This window comes from Chiroxiphia lanceolata, chromosome 1, assembly GCF_009829145.1.
Source record: "Chiroxiphia lanceolata isolate bChiLan1 chromosome 1, bChiLan1.pri, whole genome shotgun sequence".
NCBI lineage: Eukaryota > Metazoa > Chordata > Aves > Passeriformes > Pipridae > Chiroxiphia > Chiroxiphia lanceolata.
Window position 1 is genome coordinate 55,145,952 of NC_045637.1, and position 18,224 is coordinate 55,164,175.

General features: G+C 40.8%; 1 protein-coding gene and 1 long non-coding RNA gene across 7 annotated transcripts in view; one reads left to right on the forward strand and one right to left on the reverse strand.

Moving 5' to 3' along the window:
• LDLRAD4 (low density lipoprotein receptor class A domain containing 4) overlaps positions 1–18,224 on the forward strand; it is a 274,476-nt gene that overhangs the window by 211,284 nt on the left and 44,968 nt on the right. The gene's annotated exons all lie outside the window — the stretch shown is intronic.
• Positions 4,403–10,956, reverse strand: LOC116788807. Of its 2 annotated transcripts, none has more exons than XR_004357770.1 (3): positions 10,577–10,956; positions 8,692–8,831; positions 4,403–4,627 (listed from the first exon to the last, which is right to left on the reverse strand). It is a non-coding gene; the product is annotated as an uncharacterized LOC116788807 (long non-coding RNA). The 2 variants fall into 2 exon arrangements; XR_004357772.1 differs by having other exon boundaries at positions 10,882–10,949.

Sequence of the window (18,224 nt, forward strand, 5' to 3'; positions counted from 1 at the left end):
GTGTTAATTTTCTGTTTCAGTTTAAAGTTCTTACTAAAGATTTAAGCCAAGTCTGTTCAAAGACTGATTTAAATCAAAACACTAGTAGCACTGGCAACCATCAAAGCTGAAAAATCTTAAACCAAACACAAACCACACTCTTCTTTTATGTCTTATTTTCCTTTTCTTTCCAACTCCTTCCCATTTCAATGTTTCACTGCCTGAATGGTGTTTCAGGAAGATCGCATGATTTACAACTACCTTTATTTCCAAGTTATTGCAACTTCATTTTGCAGGAGAACTGTAAAAGAAACAGTGCTCTTGCTGTCAGCAGGGAGAGACCAGCAATGCTTTGATTCAGGGAAAAATTGCAAAGACACTCAGTGAGAGAAGTGAATCGTGAGAGATGTGTAGCGAGGCAGTGCGCTGGCAGACTTTTGCGTCAGTGAAGGAGTCATCCTTTAAAATCTCAGATTAAACTCAGATTAAATTGTGCCATGCCATCTTGTGGGAATCAGCCGTGACCAAGAGGAGACGTGGCGGCTGCCGGGCGCCAGGGAAAGGCCTGCTGTAGTTGCACCTCATTTCTAGATTGCTCTACGCAGAGAGGCAGACATCACGCACGGTCCTGGAAGAAGCTCTTTCACAAACTCGATGTCTGGCATAGTTCACACCATGATTTAAGTGTGACCTCAAGGCATTTGCGGGGAATATCTTTATAAAGACTATGACGAATGTGCAAGAGACTCACACGGACAAATTTTTAGTTAATAAATCAACAAACCTGCAAAATGAGGATAAAAATATGTTGAAAGGACAGACTTGGACAGGCCTGGATGATGGGTGTGGCTTTTCTTCACACTAAATATTTTTGCAGCATTTTTTTGTTTGTTTGCATACTCGCTTCTGGTAAAGACATTTTGCTATGCTTGAAGACTAGGATACAGCCGTGGGAACAAAGCTCTGACAAAATGGAATTCTCCTGTGTCAGGCTGAGGTATCAGAAAAGCTGATGTCAAATGCCACCAGGCTCTGACTGGAAGCCTTTATAGAAAGGTTGAATGTTTCGTAACAGATAGGCTGTGGAAGTGGCTTAGGAAAGGACTGTGTCTTGTGGCATCCCTGGAGTGAGGTAGTCACAATTATTCCTCTTGAACAGAACTTCTCACTTGCCAGAGCAAGGCTGGAAGGAGCCAGACTCAGCCATGAGCAACTGGCTCTGGGTGGCCCTGCTTGAGCAGAGGGGAGTTGGACGAGATGACGTCCAGAAGTCCCTCCTTACCTCAAACCTTCTGTGGGTCTGTGATTCAGAGCCTTTCTCCTATTCCCTCCCACAGTTTCCTCCTGACAGTTTGGTTTCTTTCATGTATATGCTGTAGTCCCTGCAGTAGGTTACTCTGGGAAGGAAGAATATGAATACAGAGAATTGCGGATGTTGTAATAAAGTTACGTGCAGCCAATTTTACAAGATGGAAGAGTGCCTCCTATGAACCACTGAGCATCTCAGATGGAAGGAATTACGCATTGAACATGAAGCACTCTGTTAGACTCAGTGGACTCTGGCTTTATATAAAAAATCCCACAGCAAGCGGAGTGAATTTTGCATCTGACTAACTCAATGGAGAGGAATTCTACTCCTGTCTTCCCTATGATTGCCCTTATTAGTCCAAACATTTCCCCCCTCCCCAAGAACATAATAGCATTTTTATATTCTGTAAAGGAAAATGTTTCATATAATCTATATTGATACTTCTGTCATCTTAAATGTGTTTCTTCCAGCTTTTTACATTCTTATGGTCCTATATCTCATCTGCTTTTTTAGTCCTAGTCTTTCCTCCACTCCCTAAGTTTTGGGGGAATGAAATCAGTGTCTTCAGTTAGGGTGTAATGAGATCCCATATGGGGTGGGGAACTTTATATTTTTTGGCAATTTACAAGTAATTTTGTTTTATTCTATAAAGTAATGGTGATAAGCAATCAATGGCCTTATATCTCACATGAACAAAAAGGGAGGAGGTCTCTCTTACTGCAGCACCATGAAATTTCTGAAAGTCCATATAAGATGAAAAATATTTGCATGTAGGCACAGAGGGAAGCATTATGCAAGCATCTAATTGCAGCACTCCCTGCTGACTGTTTTTAATGTGTTGGTTTTATTAAGCATTCTTAATAAGATGCTAGACTTTTGCTTAGGCAAAAAATATAAGAGAAACAGCAGTTTCAATTCTCAGATTACTGGAGTGCATGCAGTTGGGAAAACCTGTCTGGATGCAGCAGATGAAGTGAATTTGTTCCATCTGTGAAAAATAATAATAAATTGGTTTTGTGGTCCTGCATTGCCTGACTTGCCTTTTGTGTGTGTATGAGTGTAGGCGCTTGTACGTATGGCTCTGTTACATCTTGAAGTTTTGGTTTCATGCGTTATAGTATGCATTGCATATGAAGGATAACGTTTGCATGACAAATTGCAGACCCATATGGCATGGTGTTTTAACATCCTGTACTTTTAGGTATTTTCAAGGAACTGTGTCTGAGGGGGTGAAGAGGGGAATCTGCTGGTGACTTCTCCCTACAAGTGACTTCTCTTCAAAATGCTGCTGTCAAATAAAAGTGGTCATGGTTCAGTCCTAAATCAGAATGCAATATAAAAATGACATATGTAATTTGGTTCTATGATTCTATGATTTATCCCACTAAAGAAATTCATAGCTTTGCAGAGAAAGAGACAGTGTTTCATCTAGTATGGGAGAATCCAGATTTACAAGTCTTTAATGATGTGCCATTTCTGGTTGGGTTTAAGATACTGCATATCATGATTAGCCATCTCAGTAGCTCCTCTTAAGCTCCTCACAGTTACAGCCTGACTCTGACCAGGTCTGTGGTAACCTGTGGGCTTTACTAAGGATAGTAACTAGTAATGAAATTAATGCTCTTTAGTGCTTGGCTCAAATAGTTTTTAGGGACATGAATGAAGCAAGGTGTATTACTATACAGATTTATCAGCTTTCACTTTAAATTACTTCTAAAATGCATTCCTGGCTTTGTCTTCATAATGAATGTTTCCATCCCCACTTGTGGCTCAGAAACCTTTATATTTGGGTACATGATGACTTACTTGTTCTGCACAAATCTCATGGTTCAGTTCTCACAACAGGCTAAATATTTCGCTTAAGGTAATTACCTGACTTCAAAGGAACTTTCATAGAAAAGTAATAATATCAAAAAGAGCCTATATGCTATAAATAGGGTATAAAATTCCACATTAAAGATGTGTGTATATTACAGGAATCTTCAGAGCAGTGTGAAATATAATTAGGGCCTGCTACGGAGGCATAAAATTCTCAGTAATATGTGCTAATCTTATTTGCTTGGAATGAGGTGGGAATATACCTATCAAGACATCTTTTGAAATATTTGAATTCTTTACATCTGAACTCCCAGTCATACTTGTCTGACTTGATCTTTTCTTCATTGTCATTTTTCCATCCTGAAAGGTTTATTTGTGAATAAGCTTTCTCCTCTGCATGGCCAAAATCAGAAGTGTGGACTTTCAGTAGGACAATTAGAATTTTAGTGAGATGTAAAATGCTTTTTAAGAAAAGAGGAAGAAGAAGTAACATAAACAAGTTCATATGTGATCATGTGCTCTTCACAGTGTGTGTTGATTGCCTTAGCAGTCCTGTTGTAGTTGAAGGCAAGTCAGGTCCTTCAATGTTGGGCCATTGCTGTTGAAGCCTGTTGTTTACAGCATCTCATTCTTTCTACAAATAGAAGTCTATTAGTTAGAAAAGAATATTTCTAATTAACATACAGCTTTTCTGAGGAAAATGTGCTTTATTAATGTCCTCATTTCCCTTTTCTTTCCTCACCTCAAACTAAAGTATTTGTCCAGCGTACATCTACAGGGATAATGGTTTTAATGGAAAGTATTGATTGGGTGCATAAGGGTTAGTACAGGAATTACTGCAGGAATGGTCTGCTCCCAGTGCTGGCTGTGCAAGCAGCTTGAGAATAAGGCAAAGAATTGCTTTTGTCCAGAACAGGAAAATTTCTAGTCTTTTGTCTCTGGAATTTAAAGCAGCGCTTTTGTTGGAAGGTATTGCTGCAATTGACATTGAACAGATGGACAAACTCAGAGAAGGGCCAGTGACTGAATCAGCAAATTAACTATGTAGGGAGGAAGGGACCAAGCTCTCCTGTCCCTGCAGTTGCCTGCTGGACCGATGGCTGCCTTGTCTGATTCAGCTGCCTGAACAGAAGACAGTTTGGAGCAGCACTGCTTTGGGTATGGTTATGTATTGAGACTTCAAAATGTAGTCACTTGGCAGAATACTGCGTTTGTAAACTTGCTGTTGTTTTAGTGGGAGCAAGGGAAACAGAGTTTAGGAGGAACTGAAAATTAAATGACAATCAAAAACAGAAGTTTACACCTGTCTTGTGATTTATTACAGGACTTGTAGTAATCTAGAGTGAAACCAAAACCAAGTTACCTGAATTACTGTTTTTCATTAGTTCCCAGTTCATTTTAATCTTTGTACTTCTGGGCAGACTTTTGCTCTTCTGGTAGGGTGTAAAAGATTCTGAAATGCTCCTCAAGCAGTGCTTGCCACCACCAGTTGCCATTGGTAGTCATCTTTGTATCTTGCTGCTAAAATAAAATCAAAGTCAATATATACTCACTATTTTCTAGTAATATGTTCTCTCTCGGTAGTATTTCCAAGTGGCAGTAGCAGTACCTGTAGTTGAGAAGGAGAGTGGCCTCACTTCAGTTGTGCATCTGCTATGGCAAAGCTCTATGAAATATTTTTCTGTTGGGGAAAAAAAAAGTTTTACAATCTAATGATCTACCTTGTTCACTGTAAAAATTTCTGGAAATCTGGAAACTTCCAGGAGGAAAGCAGGCTGATTTCCTCCCAGCATGCTTGCAGGCAGTGCAGTGAAGTCTGGGGACCTGCATTTGCAGGGCTCTCCAGTATCTTGCTTGGGTATGTCCCTTGTGAAGCTGCATTGGACCAGGACAGCTCAGAAGCCTGGGGGTCTGCAGCACTTCTGGGGCACCCCAGAAGCCTTGAAAGCTAGCCAAGGGAGGTGATTAAGGAAACCCAGCTTCTCCATACTCAACCTTCTTTGAAGTCAAGAAAGCCAATTTATTTTGAAAACCCCAAACAGGACCCCTGTCATGAACAGTTTTGTTTACAGAAACCTACTCTTAGTACCACCAAAAATAAAGTTTTTCAAATTTGGGATGAGTCAAAAAAAGCTCTCTGTGTGTGCGTGTTTGTTTTGGGGGGATTTCTTAAAAATTTTTTTAAAATAGAAACTTGGATTCTGGAACTGAATGGATCTGGACTGAGTTTTTTGATGAGGAAGGTGCATCCACACTTATTATGTGATGTCATAAGACACTATTTTCAGGCTACCCCTTATTCCAGTGACTAAACATATGAATTTAATATAGGATCATTATTTTAGCATAAAAAATTTTCCTTAAATCTGGTGTCTGCAAGCTTAAGATGCAGAGGGACCTTTGCAAATAAATTATTCTTATTGTTTAACTGAAGAAAAATAGGATGGTTGGGACCATTCAGGACATGTGTGCTTTCAAGTTCCTCCTAAATTTTTTCCTTCTGACTTAACAGAACAAAATCAGGAAAAAAAAAGTAATAGGTTGATACCATGCAGACATAATAAATTATGTTTAATTTAGATGGGTTCTTCTATCTCTGCATCACCATTGCATTGTTTACTTGGGAAAGAAGACACAGTAATAAACAAACAAACACAAAGACTTATGGCTAGTGACCGCCCGTGTATCACTTAGCAACATCAATATTTTTGTGCACAAATAAAGGTCTCCTGCACGGTGCCTGCTGCCAGCATGTGTGTGTGTGTGTGTGTGTGTGTTGTGTGTGTGCGTGCGTGTGCCTATGTAGCACTGACCTTGTATGCAGAGAGATCAGTTTGTCAGTGATTGGTCACTCCTTAATTTGGATGTCTAGACATTTCAGTCCGCACGAGCGAAAGGCAGACATCTAAAGACGTGAGAAGAGATTCTAAGGGATACTAGGACCTTAAAATAATTCCCCGGCAAACTGCAAATGTATTTTGTTCATTTTAAAAATATATGGTGTAAGTGATTGAATGGAACACATGACTGAAGGCTTTATTTTTTATTATCACAATTAATATGCTGCTTCGATGTTTTCATGGCTGTGATATAAATAGATAAAGCTTCCTTAAAGGTTATCAGCAAATGCAAGAGAGTTAATGTTATGATTGGTCTGCTGGCTGGTAATATGTTTTCTTTATTTGCTGAGAACCAGAATCCAGAATATTTAGAAAAAAATTAACTATGTTTAAATGAACTGCCAAATCTTAATTTATAACGTTAAAACTATAGTCAGGAAGGTCCTCTCTGAGAATGTCCAGCTGAATAGAAAATTATTGTCCACCATCTGCGTTTTATTCAAAACCTCTCTATATGCAAGTGAACGTGCTTATATCCACACGTAAAAAGGACTCAGTTCTGCCAAACGTTGAAAGACCTCAATTCCCACTGATGCCACTGGGCATTTGAGTGCTTCCAGGGCATTAGCCCTATATTTGCGAAACAGTGTGAGGCAGATACATTTACAATGGCCCAAATTTTCAGATGCACTTTAAATATATATACAAATGGGGCAAATGATCACCTAGTTATCGTATGCATGGATGGTTGTGTTTGGGATATTGGATATTTGTATGATGAATTAGAATTTTGGTACAAAAAGTTTAAATTTAGAAAGCCTTTTCTATTACCTTAAGAATATTTTACTGGAATAATGCGATCTAGAATATGACAGAGCTTGAAGGAGCTATTAGTATCTTTTGGAGATCTGTTTTAGTTTTCTTTGGTTTTAATCCTTTCAGTCATAAATCCCAGAAAACAGCAACTGGTGCTTGAAGAGCAACCAACATGCAGAAGCAGGCCCTCTGCAGCACTGCAGCAACAAATTATTTTAAAAATAAAGTGATGCAGTTTGATTTCAGTACTGGTGTTGTCTGTCCAGTATCAGAGTATTCCCGTGTGGGAATAGGTGTAGTGGCATCACAGAGAAACTTCTATACCACTATAGATGCATCTGTATTATAGGCTGTGCTGGTGTGAACAGTTTAGGTAAGAATCACACCCGTAACTGAACCAAGTGTTTTGGTGCAGAAACAACAGACCAGATCTCAGAGCTAGTTTGTACTGGGAAGATTCACAGTACAGTGTTAGCTGAGTGGTTACCTAGCTGTACCTCTAGGGATGTGACACTCACACCCCACCTTCCCTCCCCCTCAAATCTGTGAGAGCAATTCATTTCAGCAAAAGAGTCAATTTATTTTCAGGTAAGTCTTAGCTTTAATTCTGTGAGGAAATTGCACCTTTAGAATAACTTCAGGTTGTCTCTCCTACAAGATTTCCCTGTTCTTTTCTAGTTTGTTTTTTCCTAGTGTTAGGCTCAAATACTAATAGCAAACTGCATTACCTTCTGATTTCTGTATCAGATATAAAGAACTGCCTCCCCTGGGCAAACATTCCTAGATTCGTGTGGAGGCAGAGAAAAAACCCACACAGACATGTGATGGCAAAGCACTGACACTGGCAGGTCTCTTGATGTACAAGTATTGTCTCATCTGGTATATCTGTCCCATTCTTAGAGGCAGGCCACAATTACTGTATATTCCTTCACCTCTCTCTATAGCAAACATTTTCTCTATGCAACTAATTAACATATATCCATACTCTAAACCTTGTTGAACTTGCACTACTGATGAAGCTTCTCCTGGAGCATATTTAAATGTGCCAGGAGGGCGTTTAAAAACGGGGAAGAAAGTGAGGTGTTTTTTTTAGAAAACTCTCTTAAAACACTCTTACAGAGCAAATTGTACTGTAAAAATCATTAATTAGGTAAAATAAACAGCAGTGGGGTTTTCCATCACTGACTTGCCCTTCTTATGTGCTAGTGTGTTAAAATGTTTTATTTGCAGTATTGCCTGCTAGTTCCTGTGCTTTTATTGCATATTCCACGGTTTTCTGCAGCATTCAACTCTGAGATGCTCATGATTATCTGAGAAGCTTACCTGACTTGTTAACACACAGTAGCAAGAAAATTAATACAAAAAAAACCTCAGTGAGACGTTATGGAAAGAGAAGGCAATATCTACTTTAAAAAAACCTGATTTTCATGTCCCACACTTGTCCTCTTATCATTTTCATTCCCACTCTTACAACCCCCATGCTTTTAAGAAGGGGTTAAGAGACGTGTGCCCAAGCAGTGATCTGGCCAGGATCAGCTGTCTTCCTGGAGGACACTCACCTACTTCTCACCATGTTGCTTGACTTCTGCATCTGCGATGCCCTATTTTTGATGTAGGTCTTCTCTATCCTTTGGCAGTCAAGCATATTATTATGGTGTGTCCTTTCGCTTGTGAGTCTTGCTTACCTAAACCTAGGTGGATCTTAGATTGCAGGCTGTTTCCTGGGTTTGCCTGCTGTCGGTGTCTTTATGGCTACAGTCATCTTCCCTGTTGGATGAACAGGAAGAGAAGTGGCACATACAGCGTGATGCAACCTCACTGCCATCCTCCTCCTGTCAGGGCACAGGTCTTCTGCTAATCCATGCTGTGGGCTTCCTAGGGCACAAACTTCCTGGTCCTGATGCAAACACCACATTCCCCAGTGCTTACCTGTTTGTTTGTTGTCAATGTGTCCATGGTTATCAAAATGTTTCAGGTTTTTTCTTAACTTCGCTCTATTGCCCTTCCTGTTGCTTTTACTGATAGACATTTCTGTCCATACATTCTTCAGACCAGTCTTAATATTTCTGCTAGAAATGGTACAAAACAGAAAAAACAACATTCTAATGGGGAATATTTGAAACTATGACTTAAAGAAGTGCAAATCAAGGTATCAGTTGAAATATAAATTGTACCTAGTGTTTTTGTAACGTCATGATTTTGTGTCTGACTGTCATTTGGGTTTGGCATATCTGTAATTTGGGTTGCCAGTATTACAGCTAAAACAAGCCAACTAGGACATTTTAAAACACTACATTTTCTTGTAGTCTAGAGATATTTTTGCAGGCAGTCCAGCCACAGCTAAGGGTCTCTGTAGGCCTAACACAATTCAGATGCTGCTACTTTTCGGTCAATCTTAGAGCTCACTGGCCCTGAACACAGTATATGAAGATTACTCTTTTATTGGCCAGATTGCTGCCTTGTGCAGTCACTTTGCTCCCATTCCTGTGCTGCCTTCTGTGGTTTTGCTAGCTTACCTTTTTTCTGATCCCGTTCACTATGTGGCTGCTCATAGGTTTCTACTGCTACAACAGAATGAGTACAGCAAGATAGGGAATACCTGGAAGCTGTTCATCAGTCTGTCCTGGGACTTTCTTATCTATGTCCCTGGGTGCATTACATCAAGAAGGAAGTACTGAATAAGTACCCAGCACCCGTAATGCAATATCCTAATATTCAGAAGCTTCCATTAAGGTCACTTGTTTTTCAGTCTTTGGAGGTATATCGCTAGGAATTATCCTGTCCTCTGAGATGCTAGTGCTGAAATATGAACTGATGGAAATGTGAATAAATTGTATTTTTTGGATGCCCTCCATGGTTTCATGTATGTGACTGGACATACTATTTAGCTTGGTTAACCTGGGCATGTAACTGAGCAGTTCTATAACTGGTCAGCTTTAGCATTGGTGCGTTCCATTTGTTAAAATTATATTTTATGCTAGCAGACGCTTGCCTAACTTTTGCATTCATTTAGTAAATGTACAGTGTGTTGCCATATCATGTCCTTTGACAAGGTATTACCCAAATGAGCTCCAAAGAATTGTTTTAATTCCAATTCCTCCCTTTTTTTTTTTTTTTTTTTTTTTAATTTTTGTCTGTAGTGTTCCCAGCAGTGCAGTAGCCAGGATTCGATTTCTGTCAGAAATGATACTGCTTCAGTCTCGTCTCTGTAAGTCTCCGCAGGGAGGTTAGAGGGTGGTTATCCTCCGGCTGGTCTGGACCTGATCCAGCATTCAATGAGAATGCAAATCCCCTTGAAAGCAGATACCTTCTCTGCAGCGATACTGCCTTTATGTGCTTCAGGAAGCTTATGATAAGTTAATATTTACATCAAAATACTGTTATTTTTTAAAGGTACCCAATCTATTGCGCTCTGAAAGCTCAATAAATGTGCCTAATTCTTTTTTTTCCCCTTTTCAACAAGACAAAAAAAAAAGAGTATATGTAACAGGACTCAGCGCCTTGCCACAGCAGTGTAGATTATTGTTACTGCTTTGTTGGAACAGAATTTTGATTGTCAAGGCTTTTGCTACAGTTCAGCACATTAATTTTGTGATGTGAGGATTCCACATCTTCCTTGTTTTTTGAGGTACAGTGTGGCAGGATGAGCTTAAGCAAGCTGGGTTTTTTTGCGCATCCTCACTGTCCGGGTACAGAGGCTTTGGCCAGGAGGCTCGATTTGAACAGGCGGAGCGGCTTTTGAGCAGATGCAGTGCTAAATTGCAGGAGTGAGGACAGAAAGCCCAACGCCAGTTTTGTGGCCCAAGATGCCTACCCCCTCCTTTTGTAAGAGGGCTGGCGAGCCATGTGTGCCTCGCAGGGCCAGCTGCTGTGGGATGGAGTGTGGGCTGTGGGGCAAAATGCGCTGCCAAACTCAGGGGATGGCCAGGGCAGCGCGGGTGGGATGCCAGATCCCCGATCCCCTCTCTGCCGGCAGCGCCGTCACGGGAAATGTTCCTGCCCATGCAGAAAAGTCTTTTCGCTCATCCGCAGCCAAGCACACTGCCCTTAAAGCGGCCGTAAATCAGCCACTCTCCCCCCGATTCAAGTTTTATCTTGCTGGGGCCGTTCAAAAATAACCCGTGCGCGGTTGCGGAGCGGTGGTTCGCCGGGCACAGCTATTTCCGTGCGCGGCGGCCAGCGGGGCTGGCGGGCATCGAGGGGCGGCTATAAACGCCCGGGGCTCCCACCTCCCCGCGCACCAGCCCCTCTGTTGATCGCTCTGTTGTCACTCCCTTAGCGACCGTCGCCACGTCGCGCCTTCGCGTCCTGCCGGGCACCCCCCTCCCCCCCGGCTTCCCGGCTCCCCGAGGCCGGCTGTCATGTTTCCAGAAAAAGCCAGCCCCGGCGGGGGCCGGGCCGGGGCTGCGGGACCCGCGGCCGGCAGGTGTCCCCGGCGCCGGCCCGGGAGCGGCTCTCGCCACCGCGGGGCTCCCGCGCCCCTGCCCCCGAGGGCTCCCTCCCTCCCCATCCAGCCGGGAAGAAATAAAGCAGTTTTCCGGGTTCGGGGAAAGAGGTGGGGAGGGCTGAACCATCACCTGTTGGCGATAAATAAACATAAGTCAAGTTCCCCATAGGGTTTAATAAATTAATTAGTAATTTGATTAAAGCGTAGATATTTCATAACTGTTTAGTCCCTTTCTTTACACGCCACCCACTCCCCCACCGAAGCCTTCCAACCAGCTCCTCAAAGCTGCCTAAACTGACAACGTTCTCCCCCACCGGCAGAACTTGGGGGGAAATAGCAGAGAAGGTCCCCAGCTGTGGAGCCTGCAGTGAGGACCCAGTATCACCAACCATTTTCCGTCAGCAGGAGGCCGACATCCTGTAATCTAAACGGGAGGCTAAAGAGGAGGGGGCAGATGGCACCTATCTGAAATGCCGCTGATACCTATCCTAGCTTGCCAGATTTTCTTCACTCCTTGTCTGCTGGCATCACGTTTCACCATTTCAGTCCCTGTTCAGCATGGTGTGTTCCTGCTCACCGGGTTACCTGCAGCATCTTCTCATCCCTTCCAAGAGCTGAGCCTCTTCGTGCAGGTATCCTTCTCTCAGTGGTCCCCAGACACCCCTCCCCAGCTAAAAGCCCCTCTGCAGTGCTTGCCAACACACCTGGGGCTCAGCTGGTGGTCCCAGTTACATTCCTTATCATTTACCACAGTGGCTGTTTTCTTCTTGATAAACCCTTCCCACCTGCAGAATAGATCTTTCACTTCACTGAGACATATCTCTGATAGGCTGCATTTTAAAATGTGACTGTTAATATATTAAATTTAGCCAGATTTTTAGGATTTTTTCTCTTTTTTAATGTTTTTTGTGTAGACAGAGGATCTCTGTCTACTCAGTTTAAAAAATGTGAACTGGTCTTTCTCTGATCCATTGTTTGATTTTGGAAGATTTTGACTTTTGTAACTGTGCAGAAGATGTCACCTCAGTGAGCCTCAGCTCAGTGGTAAAGTCTCTATGGCCTAGTTTTTGGAAATTATGAGGATCCACTGATTCCTGAGTAGTCAACGGGAAGCAGAGTGATGTGCATCTTTGAAAAGCAACCTTGTGCCATAGAAAAATTATTATTTTAAAAAAAAGTGTACATGTATGAATATGAGAGTGATAGGGTACATTGCTGTGACTGTGCCTCAAACTAGCTGAGAGGCTCAGAAAGTTAGAGGCACCATAAAAGTTATACAGAGTCGATATCATCCCTGTGAGAATTTCGATGGCACTTACTATGAAGGGGCACCTGAGTTCCAGGAGAGATTTAGTTTTTGGGTTTTAACTCTTAGCTATTATTAAAAACTAGAACAATATTTTAAATCTGGTTGGTTTTTTTTTTCTTTTTTAACGGGAGGGGGAGGGCTTTAGCAACTCTTCTTATTGTGTGTATTGATGTAATCTCCAGAGAGGTTACCAAGGTTAGATTTTTGAACAAGACAGTTCTGTAGATATGTCATTACATATTCAGAAAATGCGAATGCTGAGTTCTTTTGAAATGAGCACTTCTGAATGCTGAGCACTTCTGAAAATGTGTCTCACTGTATGAAATTACTGTGTCATTAAAAAAAAAAAAAGTGGCAGTCCAGGTAACTCAGAAGATAAAATGATGTTCTGCATGGCTTGAGAGTAAGGACAGTCAAAAAATGAGTGTTGTATAGTGAAGGCAAGGAATGTGTCATGCTTATGGCTTCTCCAGAAGTCAGACTTTTACTGCCATTTAGACACAGCCTTTTTTTTCTCTTGGCTTTGCCACTTGCTTTCAGCTGGTGCTCAGGACAGTGGGTTCATCTTGCTGTGCCTGTTTGCCAACTTACCCTTTGTCTGTATCATCCACCGAAACTTTAATTAATCATGGCTGCACAATATGTGTGGGCTACATGTGGCACTGCAGGGACTCGTGGGTGCTGTGCTGCCACGTGCAGTGGTGTCAGTGTGGGGGTTTCCTTTCTTTGATACCGCTGAATTGGAAGAATTTCTTCAGCTCTGTGTGTGTCTGTGTGCGTTCTGTATATGTAAAGAGTGATTATAATAGTCACCTTATCTCACAGCTAAAGGACTGCATCAGAAAACTGTTAGAGGGTGGGTTATTGGCACCAAACATTTTCTGTCAGTTTGCAGTTCTTCAGTCTGAAAACTCAACCAGTTTACGCTCTGCTTGATTAGATATACGTCCAAGATATTTTCTCTGTTGTTCAGAACAAGTAATTTTCAGGGGAGAAACCATTCTATCCTTTCTTTTGACCTTCTTAGTTCTGAGGATGCTGATTTGTTAACGATTCTAGATGATGGATGATGCCTCTACAGAGATGGTTGTGTAATTACCAGAACCTGAATGCATTCATGCTGAGAGACCATATAACATGGCAAAACTAAGACTGTAAAGCCACTTCACGTGAAGAATTATTTTTAGGACATTAGAATACAAATTTCTTGTTTAGAACTTTTCTACAGTTGTCTGTTAAGTGCTTTTATAAATAAATAACTATTATGGCCTATCTCATTGCCAATGGAAAATGGAGGTATGAGGATCAGATTTATTTGTGACAGAGGTACAGACAAGAATGAAAGAGACCGGATTGCTTCCAAGCTTCTGTAGATTTCCTGTCCATTGCCATACTGGTTGGGTCATGTTGCTTCTCACCTAATGTTTTTGTCCCTGGTAAGCTTTGAGTTTGAACTGGTGGTGGCTTGTCATGCCCTACTGTCATTAGCATGTTTGTTTGAGGGGAGGAAACCCAAAAAATGAAGAAATGTTATCTTGAGCCTTTCTGAATGTCAGTATTCATTCTTAATTGAGCTTGCTTTAACTTGCCTTAGTTCTTCTTTGGTGTGGTGAAGAGTGTTTAAGTATATTGAATTTCATGCTGTTTGATGTAGCAATACACATTAACATATGGTGAGGAGTAGATGTAAGTATATTGTGCTATTCTGTCTTCCATAACTAATATTATCATCTTGTTGCCACCTTAGTCTTAGTTCCTTCCAATTTCTTTTGTTTCAATCACAGGGAACTCATAATGTATACGTCATGTGGTCTGTATGGCAACCAAAGATCCCAGTTTGCCCAGTAAGCTGGTGGTGTTGGTAATGGTCTTCAATATCAGGGTCAGGAAGACTCAAGCACAAAACTTGTGGGTGGTTTCTTTTTGTGCAGTACATGCTATTTAGATTAGTGAAAAGATTCTAGAAACCTTTCTTTCTTAATTTTGTTAATGTACTTGCTTACAGTGTAATCTCATCTTGCATCCATCTGAAGCACAATACTGACTAATCTTTTCATTTGCTTAACCTGTTTACTAAACCCTGAGTTTCTCAGAGCAACAGGGATGACACACGAAGGCGACTCAGGTACAGTTTAAGAATATAGAGTAGCCTGGAATAAAGGGCTCAAAAATAGCAAGTAGGAGAGTTATTTACAGCAATTTAAGCTAATCTGTCTAACTGTGTGGGGAAGTTGAACAGATAGCCCTCGCATGACAGGGCAGTGATATTCAGCATGAAAGCAGTGAGGGAGCTTTGCAAGAAGAGATCTAATACATCTGTCCTGTGGTGGCCTTCCTTTTGAAGCAGATGTCACTAAAATACAAAACTCCAACCGCATGAAATTCATGAAGAGGCAAGGGCTTGCACCACTTTCTTCATAGACAGTATTAGTTTGTTTTTAAATAGCTTTAGATTGCCACTTAAGATATGTGGTGTTCCCGTAGTTATGTTAGTGTACAGACTGAACATCAGGGTCTGTATTTTAAGTTATTTACAGGTATCTTAAAATTGACTTTTGGGGATGAGAATGCTCTTCCTATATCCAGAAATAAATTACTTTGAGAAAGGGAGATAAACATCTATTTGACTGTTTTAATCCATTGAGCTTAAGTATTATGTCCTTCTCCTGCAGAATATTTTTCTCCAACAATTTTTTTGAGCTCACTTTACTCAGAAACTTAGTTCTCTGAACAAGGGAGACTGGGAAACTGGCATTTGTAAAAAATATGGTTATAAAATAATAAAACCATTTTTAAAGAAAGAATTTTACTCAGTTGTAATTACTGTTTATTTTCCTAGTTTCAGAAAATCTCCCATTGTTGCTTTTCTACATATGAATGTAGAAACCTTATAATGTAAGGTTGAAGGCACTGGCAATGTTTATGTGGTTTTGCATTTTTTGTTAGTATTTTAATTATCATCAGTTTCTCTAATCAGACCATACCATTAACATTCCTTCTACTCGATGCTTAATGGGAATCAGAGTTGAAGTTTGACGTGAAACAACCTCCTTTGTTCCTCCTTCTGTGTCTGCATATGTAACTTACACACATACACACACACATCCTTTTTTAATTAGTAAGTAACAGTGTTAAAATTTTCTGAAAAAATGATAAGAAGGTGAGAGAAAGTCCATAACAAAATGATAGGGACACACAGCCCAAAGAACTGAATGCCTTGATGCAGAGGACTTCTTTCATTGGGCAGACACACAGTGTCCATCACAAGTACTACCAGCACTTGGACGGCTCATGTAAATGTTGTAGTTCTTTGAAAACCAGTAATACAGTACTAAAAAGTGAGGGTGTTTTCAGCTTAATTTAATTATCAGTTACTGTGTTCTTCCTTTGAATGACCTGCCTTTGGTAGCTCGACAGCACCTTTTTTGTCCCCTCAGAATTTTCTGTGCTGTGAGCTGTGCCCTTACAAATGATTTGAACTTGTGGAAGTGGCAGGGGCAACTTTCGGAAACATGTAGCTGCCAAGTTTCCTGTGATGTGATCTTAAAATAGACCAGACTGGGAAAAGAGGGGAGGGCTGTCACCAAGTGTGCTCCGCATGTCAGGACTGTTTTTACTTGATCTATATCGGCTGGTGAAGTCCTTTGTGAGCAGAAGAAAGAACCTCACCCCCACCCATTTCCTCTTTTCAGGCTATTTTGGGCTTGCTGTGAAGTTCTCAGTGTACTTTCTCAGCCAGAGCAGCATTGTGAGCTCCTTCTGGTAAATCACATTTTCGGGTTGAGGTGGGGGTTGGGAGGACTATAAGGAGGAGATAGGAATTTGTCTTTAAACAGGTTGGGGGTTTTTTTTCCCTTCATGTGTGCAAGAAAATACTCATTATCCCACTGAATGTCATTGAAGTTTCCATGGCATTCCAGTTTTTTGACCAGGGTTACCTTGATAGCTTTCACTCATGCTAGAAGGTAGTATTGACATTTTCTCTTTTCTGTTTTAAGGAGTCATGAAATTTAACGAAGAGCTAGTCCCAGAAAGAGGCATCAGGATCTTAAGGAATTTGTAGAATATTCAAGCTGAGTGTTCTTATTAGTGCACAGTTGAAAAATGCCACTGCGTAAACATACATCACTGATCTATTTCTGTAGTGAAGCAATAGCCTAGTTCTCTTTTTTTTTTCCTCTGGAGTTTCCACCAGAATAACTCAATTGTTTTTGCTGGGATTATCGTTGATTCAAACCACTATGGGAAAAACCAAAACTGGAGTCCAATTTCTACGTGGATGTAAAGAGTCTCCTCTCCTTAGCACATATTCCCAGAAAAGCATAGGGGGCAGAAAAAAAAATTCTGAAAGATGATGTGGAAGTGTGGGATAACACACTCAGATTTCTCTGCGTAGAAAAGTCAGTATGGTATGAAACATACAGGTGTAAGAAAAGAAACATATGTGGGAAGGGTTTAAGGAGTTTTGTCACTTGTTTGGTTGGAGCTTTTTTCTAGGTTTTGCTGGTTTTTGCAGAAATGCACAGTCCTGCAGTTCCTCAAGTCCTCAAGACTGTTACTACTTGAACCTACTGAAAGTTGAGCAGTTTGGTGGAAGATTGTACACACTGCAAAATTTTCTCTGTGTCGTTGTTCTCTCTAGCTTAATCCTAGGGAATGTTTGATTGAAAGGCTGTACTTGATTAAATGTAAGCATTTTTTCAGACAACCCATGAATAAAAGTCATCTGGGAAGGGAAAAAAATTACTGATTTGATTCTTTTTTTAATCTCATTAAATTTAAAATTCAAGAACAAACCAGGAAAAGATTATTTGGATCTTCATGGATCATAGTAAATCACCATAATGAAAAAAAACTCCTATACCTCACATTTAGTATTTGGAAAGTCTTTCAGGTTTGCTTTCGGGGAAAATGCTCCACATGCAGTCACATGTGAGGTCAATTGACAGTTCTGACTTTTCAGCATGGACTGATATGTTACTTTTTTGTAATGTAAACACAGCAGTTTTCTGAGTGTGTGCATACCCCCAAACAGATACTTTTTGCTACCATTTTAAAAGGGAACAGGTATTTTCCAGAAGAATCAGATGTCTTTGTTTTGCCCCCGAATTATAGTTCACTATTAAGAAATAGTCTAAATGCTTCAAATGTCTTTTATGCTTAAATTAGACCTGAAGTCCTTGGGGGAGAGTTGAGACGGAAAGGAGATAGTAATTTTGGATTTCTGTGTGACTTAATCTTGTGTTTGTTTGCTCAGTATTAAAATCCTAAGTAAAAGTCCATGCTTTAGCGTTAACACATGAGAATGTTTTGCAGATGTATGAACTTGAAGTCAGAACTGATAGCACCGTGTTACCCCGGCACTTTTATGTTGTCCCATTTTTTCCCCTGTCTGCAACATCTTATTTTCATGGCAGGGGCAGTTCCTTAAACTCTCTTGCCGTTTTTTTCATCACCTGATGGGTTAGAGCAGCGCACATTGCTATTTTTTTTTTTCTCAGAAATATGTCATTGAATCTTGCTCCCTTGTCTGTGCACCAAAACCAAAGTATGTTTTCTTCAAGAATCGCTACCTTTCACACAATGGTCCAGGATACCAAATTCCTAACTTTTTCCTTAAAATTCAGAAAGCTTCAGCAAGAACCCAGAAACCTTGGTGGAGTGGGCAGAACAGTCCAGCTTAGGTTTCCAAGCCTGATTTTCACA